The 17,235-nt window shown below is 32.1% G+C and overlaps 2 long non-coding RNA genes and 1 other non-coding gene across 4 annotated transcripts; all 3 read left to right on the forward strand.

Annotated features, from left to right (window-relative positions):
• Positions 1-1,207: 1,207 nt before the first annotated feature.
• Positions 1,208-9,299, forward strand: LOC130797823 (uncharacterized). Of its 2 annotated transcripts, none has more exons than XR_009038953.1 (3): positions 1,208-7,996; positions 8,130-8,215; positions 8,405-9,299. It is a non-coding gene; the product is annotated as an uncharacterized LOC130797823 (long non-coding RNA). The 2 variants fall into 2 exon arrangements; XR_009038952.1 differs by having other exon boundaries at positions 1,208-8,215; positions 8,405-8,456; positions 8,532-9,292.
• A 73-nt stretch (positions 9,300-9,372) lies between these two features.
• On the forward strand, positions 9,373-12,347 carry LOC130797831 (uncharacterized). Its single transcript, XR_009038954.1, has 3 exons — positions 9,373-10,018; positions 10,103-10,307; positions 10,491-12,347. It is a non-coding gene; the product is annotated as an uncharacterized LOC130797831 (long non-coding RNA).
• TRNAS-AGA (transfer RNA serine (anticodon AGA)) lies at positions 10,625-10,706 on the forward strand. The gene has a single exon. It is a non-coding gene; the product is annotated as a tRNA-Ser (tRNA).
• Positions 12,348-17,235: the final 4,888 nt, after the last annotated feature.

The raw sequence follows: 17,235 nt of genomic DNA on the forward strand, positions 1-17,235 counted from the left end.
AATTACAATTTTGCCACTCTCTACAAATTTCTTATTTATAATAGTAATAATAATAATAATAATAATAATAATAATAATAATAATAATAATAATAATAATAATAATTAACTTTTTTATATTCTTCAAAAAGAATATAAATAAAATTAATAATAACAGTAATAATAATAATAATAATAATAATAATAATAATAATAATAATAATAATAATAATAATAATAATAATAATAATAATAACATTAAAATTAATAATTATTATTCAAAAAGAAAAAAAAATTGAACCGCCCAGAATCGGGCGATTTGACCCCGGTTCAATCGCCACTTTTTTTGGCAATTGAACCGGGGTCCAATCGCCCGATTCTGGGCGATTCAACTTTTTTTTTTTGTTTTTTTTCTTTTTGAATAATAATTATTAATTTTAATTTTATTATTGTTGTTATTATTATTATTATTATTATTATTATTATTATTATTATTACTACTACTGTTATTATTATTAATTTTATTTATATTCTTTTTGAAGAATATAAAAAAGTTAATTATTATTATTATTGTTGTTATTGATATTATTATTATTATTATTATTATTATTATTATAAATAAAAAATTTGTAGGGAGTGGTAATTTTGTAATTTTTTAAAAATAAGGGGCAAATTCGTAATTTCATTTGAAGGGGTGGCGATAAAATGAAAAGGGTGACGATATTTATTAACTCCCAAAAACAAAATTAATTTTATGAAAGTACTCGATTAGACGATTCAAACAAAATGTCACTTGTCTATATTTTTATTTACATATAAGTTGTAAACTTATAAAATATAAAATAAGCATGAACAATAAATAGTGTCAATAACGATAGTGTAGCGAGTATTCAAAACAGAGGATTAGGAAGTATTTAACTTGTAACTTTGTACAATGTGTTGTGGATCACATTTATTGCCCTTTTCATTTTATAGTAGCAGCAACATAAGATTATTATTGCGACATGTTATTGGTACATGTTAATTTGCAAATAAAACTCTGTTGAAATTTTTAGTAATTTACTTGAACACGTCAGTGTTATACTACTAAGTACTAACCAAGATTTTGAGTTTTGGATTCTCGGTCGTATGACATTTTACCAAACCGACATCGTGAAACCGCGTGAACTAAGATGTCTAAGAAATGTTAACCGCTTTAAAGATGCTTCTACAAATGTATATATATAGACTCCTTAATAATGTCACTGTACTGTGCGCTATCTTTGGTGCCATTTTGGGGCTTCTTAATCTCCTTCATCAATTACTGATTTTTTCCTTTCTCAGATTTAGGGTTTTTATGTTTGATTTTCTTGTCATCGGTAGGATTTAGGGTTTTTTGTGTTTGGATTTTCCTATCATCGGTAAGGTAATTTCTGAATTTTGTTATCTTATACAGTTTTCCTAGGGCAAAACTCAACAGCCGAATCCCCGTAGATTTGTTTCGCCGATTTTCTATTCTCAATGCACTTTGCGTTCCGGAACGCAATTATTCATCTTTGTTTTTAGTTTTACGGACGTTTTTTTAAAATGGTTTCCTCAGTGTTCGTTGTAGTTTGGAATTCTAATTTGTTCATTATTGATAGAAGTTTTGATATTTTTGGGTTTTCAAGGTTTTGTAACACTATTGATGGATGTTGATTCGTAAACCATAATTTTTATTCTGTTCTGTGCCTTTTATGGATGATTCTGTGTTATACTTGGGACCAAAGAAATAGTGTCTTATAAATTGTTTAGAAGTATATAACGTGAAATGTGAAGAATTAATTGAAATGGGTTTTTGAAATGTTATTTGATTCTGATTTAGTATTTTAGTTGATTTTGTTGTTTGTATCTTGTTGCATGTTTCATATTTGCCGGTAGACAATGATTCTTCACAAATGTCAATTGATGGATTATTTTGTTGCTTGGTGCTACATTTTTTGATGCTATTTGATTTATATGTCTGTGATGAATCAGTTTATATGGTTTCTTGTCCATTTGTTTCCGTTCAAATTTTAATGTGTTGACTGAAGGTTTTGATGCTCCGACTCTTTTTACTAGAATAATATTGGTGCTTGGGGTTGTCTCGTTTATCTCTATTAACTAGAAGGTTCTAATACAAATTTATGTTGATATATTGTAGTTGTTTCACAGTTATGCTTATTAAGGTATTACGGCTGACACGGATTTGCATTTTCAATTGCCTCATTGTATTGGTTAAAGGCGTTACTTGTTAAAATTTCTTCGTTGAGTATCTTATTTCTTAGCCATTTCTTATATTATGGTATATAGGATCAAGTACTAAGCAGCTGTTCGATGCAGTGGTGTTTGGATTCTGCTGTTGACGTTTTGACTCAACTTTTTGTAATGCACTAATATTCTATTAATCACTTTCATTTCTTCTAGATGATAATTAAATTTATTGCAATGCATGTGATACTATTTTTGATGATCTGGGTGGATAAGCAAATGCTTTAATGGTCGTTTACTAAACTACTGTCATATTTTATTCTAATCTACTTTTATTACTGTTTGTTAGGCTTGTGACTTAAGTTGTTTAGAATCCTGTATCTACAGCGTTGCTTGAATGAGCAAGTTCAAGTACCGGAGGTTATCGGGCATGACTAGAAGTCATGTGCACTTTGCCCGCGCAGGTTCTATTCCTGCCGTTCACGTTGCAAACTCGCAATTTTATGTACTTCGTTATGCATGTTGCTGCTCAAGAACATTATTTTTGAAACAAGAATGTTTATGGATGTTTGTACAATTTTTCTTCGTTAAAAGTTAAACCAGAATCATATGGTCACTTTTATCTTATTTACTTAGAACTTGTCACTTTTATCTTATAGTAGTGATATTCAGACAATTTCGCTTATACATATTCCCAATTTTAAAAGTGAAGCCAACTAGACATGTGTATATCTTAAACTATTCTTTTGTCTTTAAAGTACTGTGAATTAATTTGCTTTGCCAGCTCAGGTTTGAATCCTACCGCTCATGTTTATTCTTCTTAGTTCAAGTTTTAATGGGGAGTGCTGGACGTTTGTCTGAATGACTGAATGATTATGGAAGAGCTTCTTTTTTTCTGATAATTATCTTGATTCTGATGCACTCTTTGTTTCCCATTATGTTTGACTTCATGATTTGCTCCAAGCGATACGCAATGAAATACAAATGTCTTATTTTATTGTAAAATCATTATTTGGAGTCCTGACAATCGCTTGTGGTGGTGACTTTGTGAGCATGTTCTTTATGAATGCAGGATTAGTATTAGTGTAGATGATTTGGGAGTTTTTCAATATGAAATGGAAATGGCAATGTGGTTATTTGGCATGAGTAGAAATTGTGTTGTTTCTGTCTACGCACATCAAAATCTTGTTGTTCAGGTTTCTATTTTCACCATTTGTCTGTGCTATTGATGCAATTTTGTTACTTGAAATTTTATAAATTCAGTCTGTTGAGTGGTGATGATACATGGTCTTACATTGAATTGTTGTCGTAAATTTCAAATCTCTTCGCAGAGTGTTGAAACTTGAATTCATGTATTGGTGATAGTTCGACGAAAAACACTCTACACATTCTTTTTATTAGAAGTGTAAACTGAGTAGACATTTGAATATGTGCGGCTATATCCTACTATTTTAAACTGTTTGTTTGTTTTTGGAGTACTGTTTAATTAATTTCTGTTAAGTATTGCATTCTATTGACACGAAAACAAAGATGCCCCCAATATTCAGCCCTACTGCACTGGTTGATTGATATCTCATCAGTTTTTATGTTATTGTTTAGATTTTGAGCTTCGCTGACAATATGTTTATTTTTTGTGAAACCGGAATATTTTGTTGTCATGACCAAAAATACTTCGGCTACCTTTGATCTTCTTTGCCTCATAGCTCAGATATAAGATTAAAGTGAAAGTGTACGAGGTTGGTTGAATTGATTGCTGGAAATATGTTCATTTTCCTTCACAAGAAGATGAATTAACTTAAAACTCCTGCTTCTAAATTAAGTGGATATGCTAGAGTGATTATCTGTTCTGACTTGAAATTATGGGGCCTTTGCTCACGCAGGTTTGAATCCTGTCGTTTTTTCTTGTGGAATAGAAGGTTGACCATGTGGAAGGTGAGGTATGTGTATTTCAGGGTGACTGAAGGTTCTGTAGCTATTTTAATGTGATAAGAAGGCCTATGGTAATAAGTTTTTGATGTTCCTTTCCTTTTTTCTTTACATTGCATTATGCCATCATCCTGCTATTTTTCATGTGCTCAATTGTTTAATTTCTGTAAACTTGTATGTTATCAGCTGGGAATTTGACAAGTATGACAAAAGATATCTTCAGCTACTGCCTGAATGATGTGCATAGTTCAACATGGGATGCATGAGCCGGAGTGGTCATCTGGCTTGACTTGAAATCATGTGGGCTTTACGCAGCTTCAAATCCCGCCGTTTAGGTTGACTGAACTTTTTGATACTGTTGCATAGATCACTTTCAGTTCTTCTTGATGATAAATTAATTTTTGTTGCAATACATTTTCTACTGTTTTTTAATGATCTGGGTAGATAAACTAGTGACTTACTGGTCAGTTACTAAGCATCGAAACTCAACCATCACCGTAAATGGATAGAAAAATCACGCGACTTCCTTCCGTAGTTCTTATTGCCCGTAATTCTTTCTTTTACTTTTTTATTATATTTCTAATTTTTTAATTTCTGTTTTTAGCTTGAATTTTGGATGTTGAGACCCACTTTTGCATTATTGTTAAATGGTTTTTGGTCTCCTCTTTGCAAGGTAATTAGCTTTATTCCATCTATTTGCTACCACTGTACCTAAACATTTTTTTTTCTTTTCTAGCTCAAAATTTACATTACATATCATTTTCTAAAAATATCTGTTAAATTTTTGGTTGGAAATAATCACAACGGCTCTATTGAATTGTTAATTGCTAAATTGTATATGTACCAAGTGTTGTTTATTGATTCCGTCCAAAAAAAAAGTGTTGTTTATTGATCTAGTTGTTTGACTACTGATTGATCAAGATCATTGGTGGGAAACAAGGAGAGTATTTTTGATATTGTAGATTTAATAGTACTTTAATTTGAACATTTTTAATCCTTATTTGTGGGGTCTTTGGTTATTCTTTCCCATTGTTTTTGGGGATGAGTCCGTCTTGGGTATTGGGTACTGCAGGAGTAGTTCATTCAATACTAGGTCGGGTCATTTTGGTTTTCTTGGATGTTTATAGCTTTGCGGTTGTTTGATAGCTGATAATTATCACCTTTCAAGATTAAATTAAATTTCTAATGCAATGTGTGAAGGCATGGATAGATTAGATAACAAACTAGTGGTAGTTCGCTAAATTCTGTTATGTTTTATCTGGATCTATAATAATTTATTGTTATGTGTTTGTTTTATTTGTGAATTAATTTGCTCAGAACCCGGTATCTTCTGCATTTCATGGAAAAGGGAGGTGACACATTCTTAGATCATTACAAAATTGCATGTCCACTACTTTCTCTTTAGTTAGTGGACAGGCAAGTGGTTATCCGCTATCACTTGAAATCATGTCCCCGCAGTTTCAAATTCTGCCATTCACGTTTTGACTCAACCTTTGGATATGCAGATTATGCACCGACACACTGTTGTATATATCACTATCGGTTTTCCTAGGTTTATGATACATTTCTATTGCGATGCATATGATACGACTTTTAAATATCTGGGTAGATAATATAATGAACTAGTGCTCTTCACTAAATTTCTGTCAAATTTGTTCTAATCTTTTTAATATTTTACTGTTCGGGTTAGGTTTGTGAGTCAACTTGCTTAGAATCTTGTATGTGCTGCTTCCACGGAAAAGAGGTTGACATTCTGCAGATTATTTACTCATTCTTAGCTTATTACAAAATTGCATGTCCACTACCACTTCTCAAATAAGTGGACGTAATATTATTCTAATAATCATTGTTAGCTTATTACAAAATTGCTTGTCCACTACCACTTCTAATGTGGGCTTATCCCGCACAGGTTCGAATCCTACTGTACACATTGCAAATTTTTGTACCTTTATTATTTACACTACATTGCTGCTTAAAACATTAATTTGGAAACTAGAATGCTTATGGATGTTTGTTCCAAATTCTGTAGCAGTACAGTTTTTTGCATTGCTTATAGCGAATCTATATGACATTTTTGTGGTTTTATATCATCCTTGCTAAACATTCCCTTTGCCACTGGGTTTTGTCTTTGTAGTTTCCAATTCAAGAGATATTTAGAAGTATTTATCTGCCGACTGCAACCAGTTCCTCTATCCGGCCATGTCCATCTCACAAACTGAATAAGGAAAAGTGTTGGTATTTGATTCCTTTGCTGGCGCTATTGTTGGTTTATTGTATTCATTTGAATTAAAAAATACATGAATTGGAAATGAGGTGGATGTGCTGGAGTGGTTATAGGCTACGACCAGAAATCATTAGGGCTTTGCATGTACAGGTTTGAATCCTGCGGCCGTTGTTGTTTTGGGTGTAAGTTGTTCTTGGGTATTGGGTAGTAGTTAGGTCATGAGTCCTAGGTGCGGTCAGATCGGTTTTGTCGGATGTATATAGTTTTGGGAATGCTTTGGAGCTGATTACTATCACTTTCCTAGATAATAACATTACATTTCTAATGCAATGTTTGCGTTGCTTGATCTAAGGATATTTGTGTATAAGATTACAAAATAATGGTTATTTACTAAAATTCTGTTGTGCTTTATTCTGATCTCTTTATTTATTATGCCTTTGTTTTCTTTGTGAATTAATATGGTTAGAAGTTAGAACCCTGTATCTGCTGCATTTTATGGGAAAGGGGTCGACATTCTGCATAGCATTATTATACGTACTCATTCTAAGCTCATTACAAAATTGCAAGTCCTCTACTGTTTCTTAAGTAACTGGCCTTGCTGGAGTGGTTATCGTGCACGAGTACATATCTCGTGGGCTTCTCCTACCTAGGTTCCAATTCTGTACTTCACATTTGCATATATGTACTTCTATTATTCACCTTGCTGCTCACGAACATCGTTCTGGAATCTAGTGTGCTAATGGATGTATTTACCAAATTTGAATCAGTTCATTTTTGCATTGCAAAGAGAAACCAGAAAACATTTGTGTTGCTTTCTGTCATCCATGGCTTTATATTCTAGCCATATTGGTTCATTGATTTTTTTACTTGGTTGTTCTTTTGTCTTTGAAGTACTGTTTGATAAAGTTTTGTTAACCATTGCATACAATTGACAGGAACACGAAAATTCCCTATATATTTCTAGCCATACTGGTTCACTGATTTTTTATTTGGTTGTTTTGATTTCAAGCTTTCACCAACAATGCATTGACTGTCACACTATGTTTGGACAAGGTTTTTGGAGGGAAAGGAAGGGAAATGAAGGGAAGGGAGGGGGAGGAAGCGAAGGGAAAGGGAGGAGGGAAATAGTGAGGAGAAATTCTCTTGTTTGTTTAGGTGGATATTCAAAAGAAAGGAAAAGAAAAGAAAGTACTGATAGAAAATCCCTCCATTTCCTATCCTTTTCGATGTTTCTTTCCCCCACAATGGTTATCCAAACAAAGGAAAGCATTTCCCTCCAAATCCCTCCCCTTCTTTTATGGCCAATTCTATACGCTCTTCAGTGGTCATAACTATGAACAGATTCTGCATTCTTTCATCTACTTTGCCTCTTAGTTTAGATTCAAGATTCGTCTAAAAAGTTCACGAGGTTGGTCAAATTGATTGCAAAGAATATTTTTATTTTCTTGCACAAGCAAGAGAATTAACTTATACTCTTACTTCTAAAATAAGGAATGCGCTAGAGCATATATCTGTTCTGACTTGGAATCATGTGGGATTTTCCCACGCAGGTTTGGATTCTGCCTGTTTTTCTTGCTGGAATTCAAGATTTACCACAGGGAAGGCGATAGGTATTTCAGAGTGACTGAAGGTGCTGTAGCTACTGTTCTGTAACCAAAAGGTCTGTTGTGATAAGTTGATGATGTTCCTTTTCTGATTATAGCATTATCCCATCATCCTGCTATTTTTCTTTTGTTCAATATTATTTAATGACCTTGTAAACTTGTAAGTTACAGTTGAGTAGTTGATAACAGATATCTTTAGCTATTGCATAAATGATGTGCATAGTCTAACATGGAGTGGACGTGCCGGAGTGATCATGTGGGCTTTGCCTGCGCAGGTTCGAATCCTTCCGTTCACGCTCTTTTGTTTTTGACCCTTAACTACATGAAACTTGTGCTTTTTTTCAAAAAGCAGAAATTATGTTATGGACTGTGGAGAAGTGCCTTGATTAAGTCAAATTGAGATTTGTACTAATTATTTCAGTTTTTGAATTCTGATTATGTTACAAATTTTTACTGCCGCGAAGACTTCTTTATAGCCGGTGACATTAACATGTAGGAAGGTTTATCATTTGCGAGGTAAGTCTTGCCAAAGGACTACAAAAGTACTACTAGTTACATTCCGAGCCTGACATGCTGTGGGACATACTGCAGGGGTTATTAAGCATGACAGAAACAATGTGGGCTCTGCCGACACAAATGCTGTTTAAGTTTCAGGTTGCTGTCACTGAATCACAATAGTTGTGTTTTGGGTTGTCACTTATATGTGATTTTCTCAGGAGCAGTCAGAAGCCATTTTGTTTTCCAGGTATCTTGAAAACTTCTTTGCTTATTTTTTCTCATTTTATCTCGATTAAGAAAATTTTTTTAAAGGCAATGATAGTAAAATTTCTTAAGCATACTTGTGCTGTCTACTGAGAGTTCAGAATGCAGTCTAGGTACATGCATTATCTTATGCAGGTTGACGATTTTTTATGGCGGCCGTTGGGGGATTGTTCACACCCGTAGAAACTAGCCCTAGATCCCTACTCCGTTTTCACGAATGTCGATAAACCAGAGTAGTTATCGGGTATGACTAATGGGCTCTGCCGGTGCTGGTTTTCTGTCTGAATTCTCGTAATATTTTTTTGTGTATTATTATTTTGGTTATTGTGTTGAACTAGAGTTGATCATATGTTGGACCACTCCACTAATTTGAAATGGAAATCCAGGTAAATTTGACTTTGATTGGCTCTTCGCTCTTCATACTTATCAGCATTGTATCTTGATGTCATTAAGTGTTTTGTTTTTTTTTTTTTTTTTTTTTTTTTTTTTTTTTTTTAATCTAGGCTTCGTTTTAGGCGAGCAAGGGATTTACTATACGCAACTTAATTTAGCCTTGTAAAAATGAAGTGATCATTTTCAAATGACTGGATAGCAAATATAATTTGCAACTTCATAAATATATATATATATATATATATATATATATATATATATATATATATATATATATATATATAAATTAAACGTTCTGATTTAGCACGGCATTTCACTGGAGTTGTTGAGCTCAATAAGATGTCCACATATACAACATCAAATGAACAATACACATTTATGCTATATATTTTGAGAACTCACCAGATAGTCGCTATGCAGCTCGAGTTTAAATTGTTTTAAGTGCTTTAGTATAGTCTTGAGTAATCTCTCGAAAAATACATATTGTTGGACAAAAACACATTGGAAACTGTCTGTAAAACCAACCTACAAAGTACTTCTATAATTTTACCAAATATGTTTATTTAACTTCTGCACACTCTGAAAAAAACTCTGATAGAAATATAACTGATATGTTGTGTAAGTTCTTTTTAGCTTTTTTCAGATTTCTTCAACCATACTATATCATGCCATCATTTCAGTAAATCTTGCTAAGTAGCAAGGTCGAGGTAGAAGACAAACATGTTGTACTGACAGGAAAACAAAGATGCCCTGCCACCCTGGTATTCTAGACCTATTGGTTCATTGATATTTCGAGCTTTCACTGACAATACGTTGGTTGCAAGTGAACCTGCCTCAGTATTAAGAGGTCATGACCATTAACATGCTAGATTCGGCAACATTTCATCCACTTTGCCTCTTAGCTCAGATTCAAGATGCACGAGGTTTGTTGGATTGATTGCAAGAAATGTATCATTTTCCCTCACCAGCAAATGAATGATTAACTTATACTTCTGCTTCTAAAATAGATGTCAGTGTAAACTTGTAAATTATCAGCAGAGAATTTGATAAGTACGATGAAAGATCGCTTCAGCTGTTGCATGAATCATGAGTGATGTGCATACTTTAACATGCAATGGACTCATCGGAGTGGTAATCTGGGGTGTCTAGCAATCATGTGGGCTTCACCCGTGCATGTTCAAACCTGTTGCTCATGTTATTAAGCGACTTTTGGTATGCGCTGTTGTTGCATAAATACTATTAGTTCTCCTAAATGATAATAAATTTTTATTGCAATGTATTTGCTTCTATTTTTTTAACGACTGGGTAGTAAAGTAAAGATAATGCACTAGTGGTCGTTTACTAAACTTCAGTCAATTTTATTCTAATGTATTTAATGTTGTACTGTTTTGTTAGGTTTGGGAATAAACTTGCTTGGAATCCTGGATCTGCAGCGTTCCGTGGAAAATGGGTCGACATTCTTCATATTATTTTATTTTTTACTTAAAAGTTAATACAAAATTACATGTCCACTGCCACTTCTCAAATAAGTGGACGTGCCGGAGTGGTTATCGGGCATGACTAGAAATCATGTGGGCTTTGCCCGCGCAGGTTCGAATCCTGCCGTCCACGCTCTTTTGTTTTTGTCTTTTAAGTGCATGAAATATGTGTATTTTCAAAAATCGGAAATTATGCTGTGGACTGGAGAAGTGCCTTGATGATCATGTCACTACTAACAAGCGCCACTAAGCATAGCTAACTTAAAGATAATATTTGAACAATGTCCTTTACATATATTTTACCGTGTTCTGAGGGTGAAGACTTCTTTATTGCTGGTGAAATTCAAATATAGATGTAGGAAGATCTTTCATTTGCAAGGTAAGTCTTGCCAGTTGCCAGAGAAGGACTATAAAAGTACTACTCTCTCCTATTCACCACAAGTGTCCAATTTGCTTAACACTATGTATCTCTTACTCTTAATTTGTATTTTATTATTAATTTGTGGGATCTTGTTTGATTTGTCTCAATGCAAAAATTATTTTTATCAACTTTCTATAATTTTTAATTATGTACAATTAGATATATTAAGAATTGAATAAGTGCATTAGATAGAGTGCATATAAAGCAAATAGTTCACTTGTGGTGAATAGGAGAGTATTATTCACATTCATAGTGATTATTAAGGTTGGTGTGGCATTTGAGTCACTTCCGTCGAAGTCATATTACACTTCCAGCATACCTATAGTTGATTTCGATAACACTTTCTCTTCACGTGTTTTAAGTGTCTCATGCACTTTCTAGTTTAATTGCCGAAACAAATATAATAGCTTACATTAATAATATATCTTGATATGCATAGTGTTGGTTCTCTTTTTTATTATGTAGGCTAAAGGCACTTATTGAAAATAAATTTATGATAAATTGCGAATCTCTTCATTTATTACATAAATAAATATAAGGTTGATTGTGGCAAGAGGAATTCTTATATTGTTGGATCATGGCTGAGAAGACGATTTGAAAGATATATAATTTATTGTGATAATGGCAAAGAGGAATTGTCATACTATATAGATCATAGTTGAGAAGATGATTTGAAAAGTATATTATTTACAAGTCTTGTATAAGATACTTGAATTTATACTTGTATAGAAAGCAATTTTTTTAATAGTCTGAACTGATTTAATCAGAGTTATTTCACGCTGAGATGACCTCAATAAAGGATTAGTGTATTGTTTATTATGATGCTTGCTTTTTAGATAATATTTGAAAACTTAATTAAGGGCCTTCTTTTTTTAACATCATCACAGGGCCTCAATAATCCTTGCTCTGCCCCTAAATGGTCCCTACTATTTCTTAGTTTTAGTGCGAAATTTCTTTGTTGAAATCTAAAAGATACCGAGGGGTAATGTAATAAGTAAATTTAAACGGACTAAAAAACATGTAGTTAGTACAATGAAATGGAGAAATAATGTATTTACTTGCTTTTGGCTTGTTGGTGAAACCAACATGAATTGCTTTTTTCATTGATTTTTTTATTGTTGGTTGAACCTTTTTTTTATTAATTTACAACCAATAGTGAACACTCAGATTTATCCAATACCCTCTTAAAAAGCCGAGTTATTCAATTAACATAAACATCAACATAAATAGGAAAAAATACTTTAAGTCAAACATAATTCATAAATAATTCAAGTCAACTAAAAACACTTAGAATCATTTTCAAAGCACCCTATAGAAAATTAATAGGAAAAATTACCAGGAATAATACAACCTTTTGCTTTTTACCCTACAATAATATCAACTTTTGATTAACCATGAATAATATTAACTTTAGGGGGTGTTTCCCTAGAATATACTTAACATGTTAAAAATCAAACTATAGGAGATTATATGACAAAAACATTTAGTAAATTAGTTAATAAATTAAAGTTGGTATTATTTTAGGAAAAAATCCCCCTAAGTTGGTATTATTCCCTTAAGTTGGTATTATTCATGGTTAATTAATAGTTGGTATTATTGTAGGGAAATTAACGAAAGGTAGTACTAAGCACGGTAATTTTTCCAAATTAATAATGATTATATAATCTAAAACTATTAATAAAGCGAAACACTGTTGACATCATCACTACTTAAAACTGCTTACGTGTCACAATCTCAATCAAAATTTTCATTCCAACACTCAATGATGATGTCATTGCTATTATGACTAATATTTATATCTTTTATTTTATTACTTTCTAATTATGACTATAATATTATCCATATTGGTAAAATTTATACTTTTTATGTCATCATTAAATTGCATTTGAAAACTATATATATTATTTTTTTTCAATTATTTATAAATTCTTTTTAATTTTATATATTAAATGAGTGTTATTAATTGTATTGGGTACTTTGAGATCTTAAAAACATAATATATTTTTAATAGGATTTTTTTTATTTATACAATTAGTTACTTAAATGCAATGTATAATTCTAATATGATTTAGGTTGTAACTATTTATGTAAATCACTTATGTTTTTTATGACAAAAATTATTTTTTCGTTTAAACATATATAAAATAATTTTACTTATTTTATGTTGAATTTAATTTCGAAATGTGTTATTACTAGTTAAAATGTTTTATACTCCCTCCGATCTTTTATATTCTTCTATATTGGGTTTTTCACACATATTAAGAAAAATAGAATCTTTGGTTGTAGTGGGTATTATTTTAATTAAATAGTAGTGTGAAGTAATTATTGTATTGGAAGTATAAGAGAGAAAATAATTATAAATAAAAGTAAAACCAAAAAAAATTGATTTTGTTAAGGTAACTAAAAGGGAGAGAGAACCTTAGAATGGAGGGAAATTAACCAACTTTCTAAATTGGGAAAGTTTGGAGCTCTATTGTAAAAAAAAGAAGGAACTTAATCCCTCCATGCAAAAAAAGTAACAGCCATTAGAGGCCTTGCATTGGCCAAATTATACTTACATGAATTAACAACTAAATTTACTCTAATCAGAAATTATAATAAATAATCTGAAAATAATGACTTTACAAATTCCATATCAGCCTATAAAGGCTGCAGTGAAAACAGTAACCAAAAATCAGTAAAACAACCATAGCGGTATACAAAGCCTTCAATTATCTTCATCATAGTAACCCAACCAAAAAACCAGTGGCAAATTGATAACAGTAACCTAAAAAAAATCAGTGGCAACTTGATAAAAATAACAGTCCACAAACTCTTCAAAAACACTTTCTGAAAAAAAATTAGCGACCCAAACAAATCAGTAGCCTTAACAGTTTCTGAAAAAATAATCAGTGCATCATTGCCCTTTAATGGCTTGAGGAAGTGAAGATGAGTAACAAGGAGCTTGTTACTTTGGATCAAATGCATATGATCCAGAGTCCAGTTCAGAATCAGAAGAAGAATCACAGATAATGGAAGAACAAGAACCACAGCAACAAGATCATAAGCCTAGGCTCAGCAATGAGTTAAGGCATCTTATTTTCCAAGAAATGTTGTCATTGAAAGTTAGTGACTCACTTCCTCATGGTACATTCAAACTGATTTCTCAAAAATACGATTATCATCATAGTACCATAAGAAATTTATGGAAACGAGCAATTCAAACCAAAGAAGCAAACAAGCCATACGTTGTAGAATCAAAGTACAAAAACTGTGGAAGAAAAAGAGTGGTGGTACCACCAAACATACTTGAGTATAAACCAATGGGCGAACGTACTTGCATTAGAGATGTGACAACATGTTTAGACTAGGCACCATCAACGGTTTGGAGGTCAATAAAAAGAGGCAAGATAAAAGCACATTCAAATCCATTAGACCCCGCTTTAACCGTGCCAACAAAATTAAGAAGGGTGAAGTGGATTTTGAGCCTTATCCAAGAACACACCATTCAAAGACACCCAATAAACAAAGCCATGTACGATTTTATTCACATCGACGAGAAGTGGTTTTATTTAACCAAGAAAACGCAAAGGGTTTATTTAGCACACAAAGAAAAGTTCTCGTATAGGGCAACGAAGTCATCAAAATTCATACCTAAGGCCATGTTCTTAGGGAAGGTAGCAAGGCCTAGATGGAATCGATATTGGCCAATGTACGTTTGATGGGAAAATTAGAATGTCCCCTTTCATCAATATGGTGGCAGCACAAAGAGACTCAAAAACTCGACCAAGGGGGTCAATAGAGATTAAACCAACCGACTTAGTAACTCAAGAGGTGTATAGGAGTATACTTATATAACAACTCATTCCAGCTATACTAAGAAAATGGCCAAGTGAAGATCCTTCCATTATTTTTATTCAACAAGATAATGCAAGGGTTCATATTACAAATGATGATCACAACAACCTCCAAACAGTCTAGATTGTAACATTCATGATTTAGGTTTCTTTAGGAGCATACAATCACTAATGCATAAAAGATGCCCAAAAACATGACAGAATTAATCACAACAGTTGAAGATGCATTCGAAGAGTTACATCCAAAGATCTTAACTAATGTGTGGATCTCGTTACAACACCATTTAAATGAGGTCCTAAAGGTTAAGGGGTGTAATGACTACATACAACCACACTTTGGGAAGAAAGTACAAGAAGACAATGGAAGGTTAAGGATTCAAGTAAGAATTCCAACACAAATGTTTAGAGAAGCTGTTGCTTTTCTCAACCCAAACAGAAATCAACAACAAACCCAAACAGAGAATGAGGATACTGCACAAAATTCACAAATCATTCATCAAGCATATGATGAAGCAATTGAAGAAACTCAATGATGTTAAAAACCACAGCCCCTCAGTTTAATTTTTTTTTTATCATCATTAAAAATGTGACATTAAAAACTTAGGAGCAACAAAGTATCAACCACAATCCATATCAATGATTAAAGTTGATGTTTTTGCTTAGTAACTTCATTATTTAACATTATTTCAGAAAAAAAAACCCCTGATTCATCATAGAGGTTATGAATCCTCTTAGATTTTAGAATGTTCATCACCAAATGAAGCAACTAAACAAGAAAACAAAATCAATTGATGTGTTTAGGTTAAACAAATGCTACTCATCCAAGTAATTAAAGTTATTTTTTCATAAATTAGAGGTCGAAAACCCTTTTGAAAGTTGACATCACAAGGGCGTATGCAAAAATCAACATAAACAAATTCCAGAGCAACAACATAACCAATGAAAGCAAACAAGAACAAAATTTCAGAATACCAAAATAAATCAGGGGCATATACGAAACATCAACACACTTTAAAAAACATAAACAAAAGATCATTGTGAATCAGCAACATACATCAAAACAAAAACCAAAACATACTTACAAACATTAGATACGTTTTTTAGGGTTTATTTTAGCCCTAAAAGTAATAACAACAGATATGTTTTTTAGGGTTTGTTTTAGCCCTAAAAGCAATAACATCTTTAGGAGTGTCAGGGACAACCAAATCGATTTGATCTTCTTTCACATTTGGTGAACTTGAAGGATTTATTTAAGATGGAGAGTCATACAACCATTCCACAACATAAGAAGAAGAAGATGGAGATTCATGAAAAATAGATGTAGCATCATCCTCAAGGGACTTGTAATATGCCTCAAGATCCTTTTTGGACCACCTAAAAATTTCATTTGAATATGAATGTGAACGATCATGAAAGGAACAAGAACAAAATTCTCCATATTCACATAAACCATCATAAAGATACGAAGGGATTGTAGAATCACTCTTAGATTCATGTTTTTCCATCTCAAAAAAAAAAGCTTCAACAAAAAACAATGGCAAATAAAGGAACCTCAAAACAGGGGGCATGCAATCCCAAACTTTGCCAAAAATAACAAAACGAATCTCAAAATGTGGAGTATAAACCGATCTGTATTTTAATTCAGCTAAAATGAACTAAAAATGAACAAGAAACAAGGGGATTAGAGCTTTAAAAGCCATGAAAATGGTTTTTAGAGGAGAGAGAAAATAACGTCTACAAGAAGGAGGAGGAGGAGGAATAACCAGGGATCATAATGACAAACACAATAAAAAACATTTAAGAATCCAAAGATAAAACCGGGTAAAATAAGGGTAGGGTTATAAGGGGTAAAATTGAAAATAAAACTTTCCAAATATATAAAGCATTCCAAAGTGGAAAAACTTATTAAACGACCAGTTATAGTAAGGTGGAAAAACATAAAAGAACGGAGCGGGTATAAATTAATATAATATTTATTTTTGTTAGTTTAAATTGACATGTTATTTTTAATTAAAAAAACTCATAATTTTGTATTGTATATCCCAAAATTAAATTATATCAAATATATAATCAATTTTTTGTCTTTTGTTATAATTTATTTGTCATAAACTAAATTTTCATAATTATTTGCACGCATGATGCAAAATATAATACAAATCATACAATATATGTAATGTATGCAACTATTCAGAGTGAAATAAAATATAATTATAATGTAAATTTTATTTCTTAAAATTTTAATATTTTAGTCTATATAAAAATCTCGGAACATTTAATAAAGTCGTGCATTACATGGGTACTATGTAGTACTTCCTCTGTTATGATATTATTGCTACATTTGCATGGGCAGATGAATTAAAAAAAGTAGACACATCATATAAAATACAACGTACCCTACATTTTAA

This window comes from Amaranthus tricolor, chromosome 1 (genome assembly GCF_026212465.1).
Source record: "Amaranthus tricolor cultivar Red isolate AtriRed21 chromosome 1, ASM2621246v1, whole genome shotgun sequence".
Classification (NCBI taxonomy): Eukaryota; Viridiplantae; Streptophyta; class Magnoliopsida; order Caryophyllales; family Amaranthaceae; genus Amaranthus; species Amaranthus tricolor.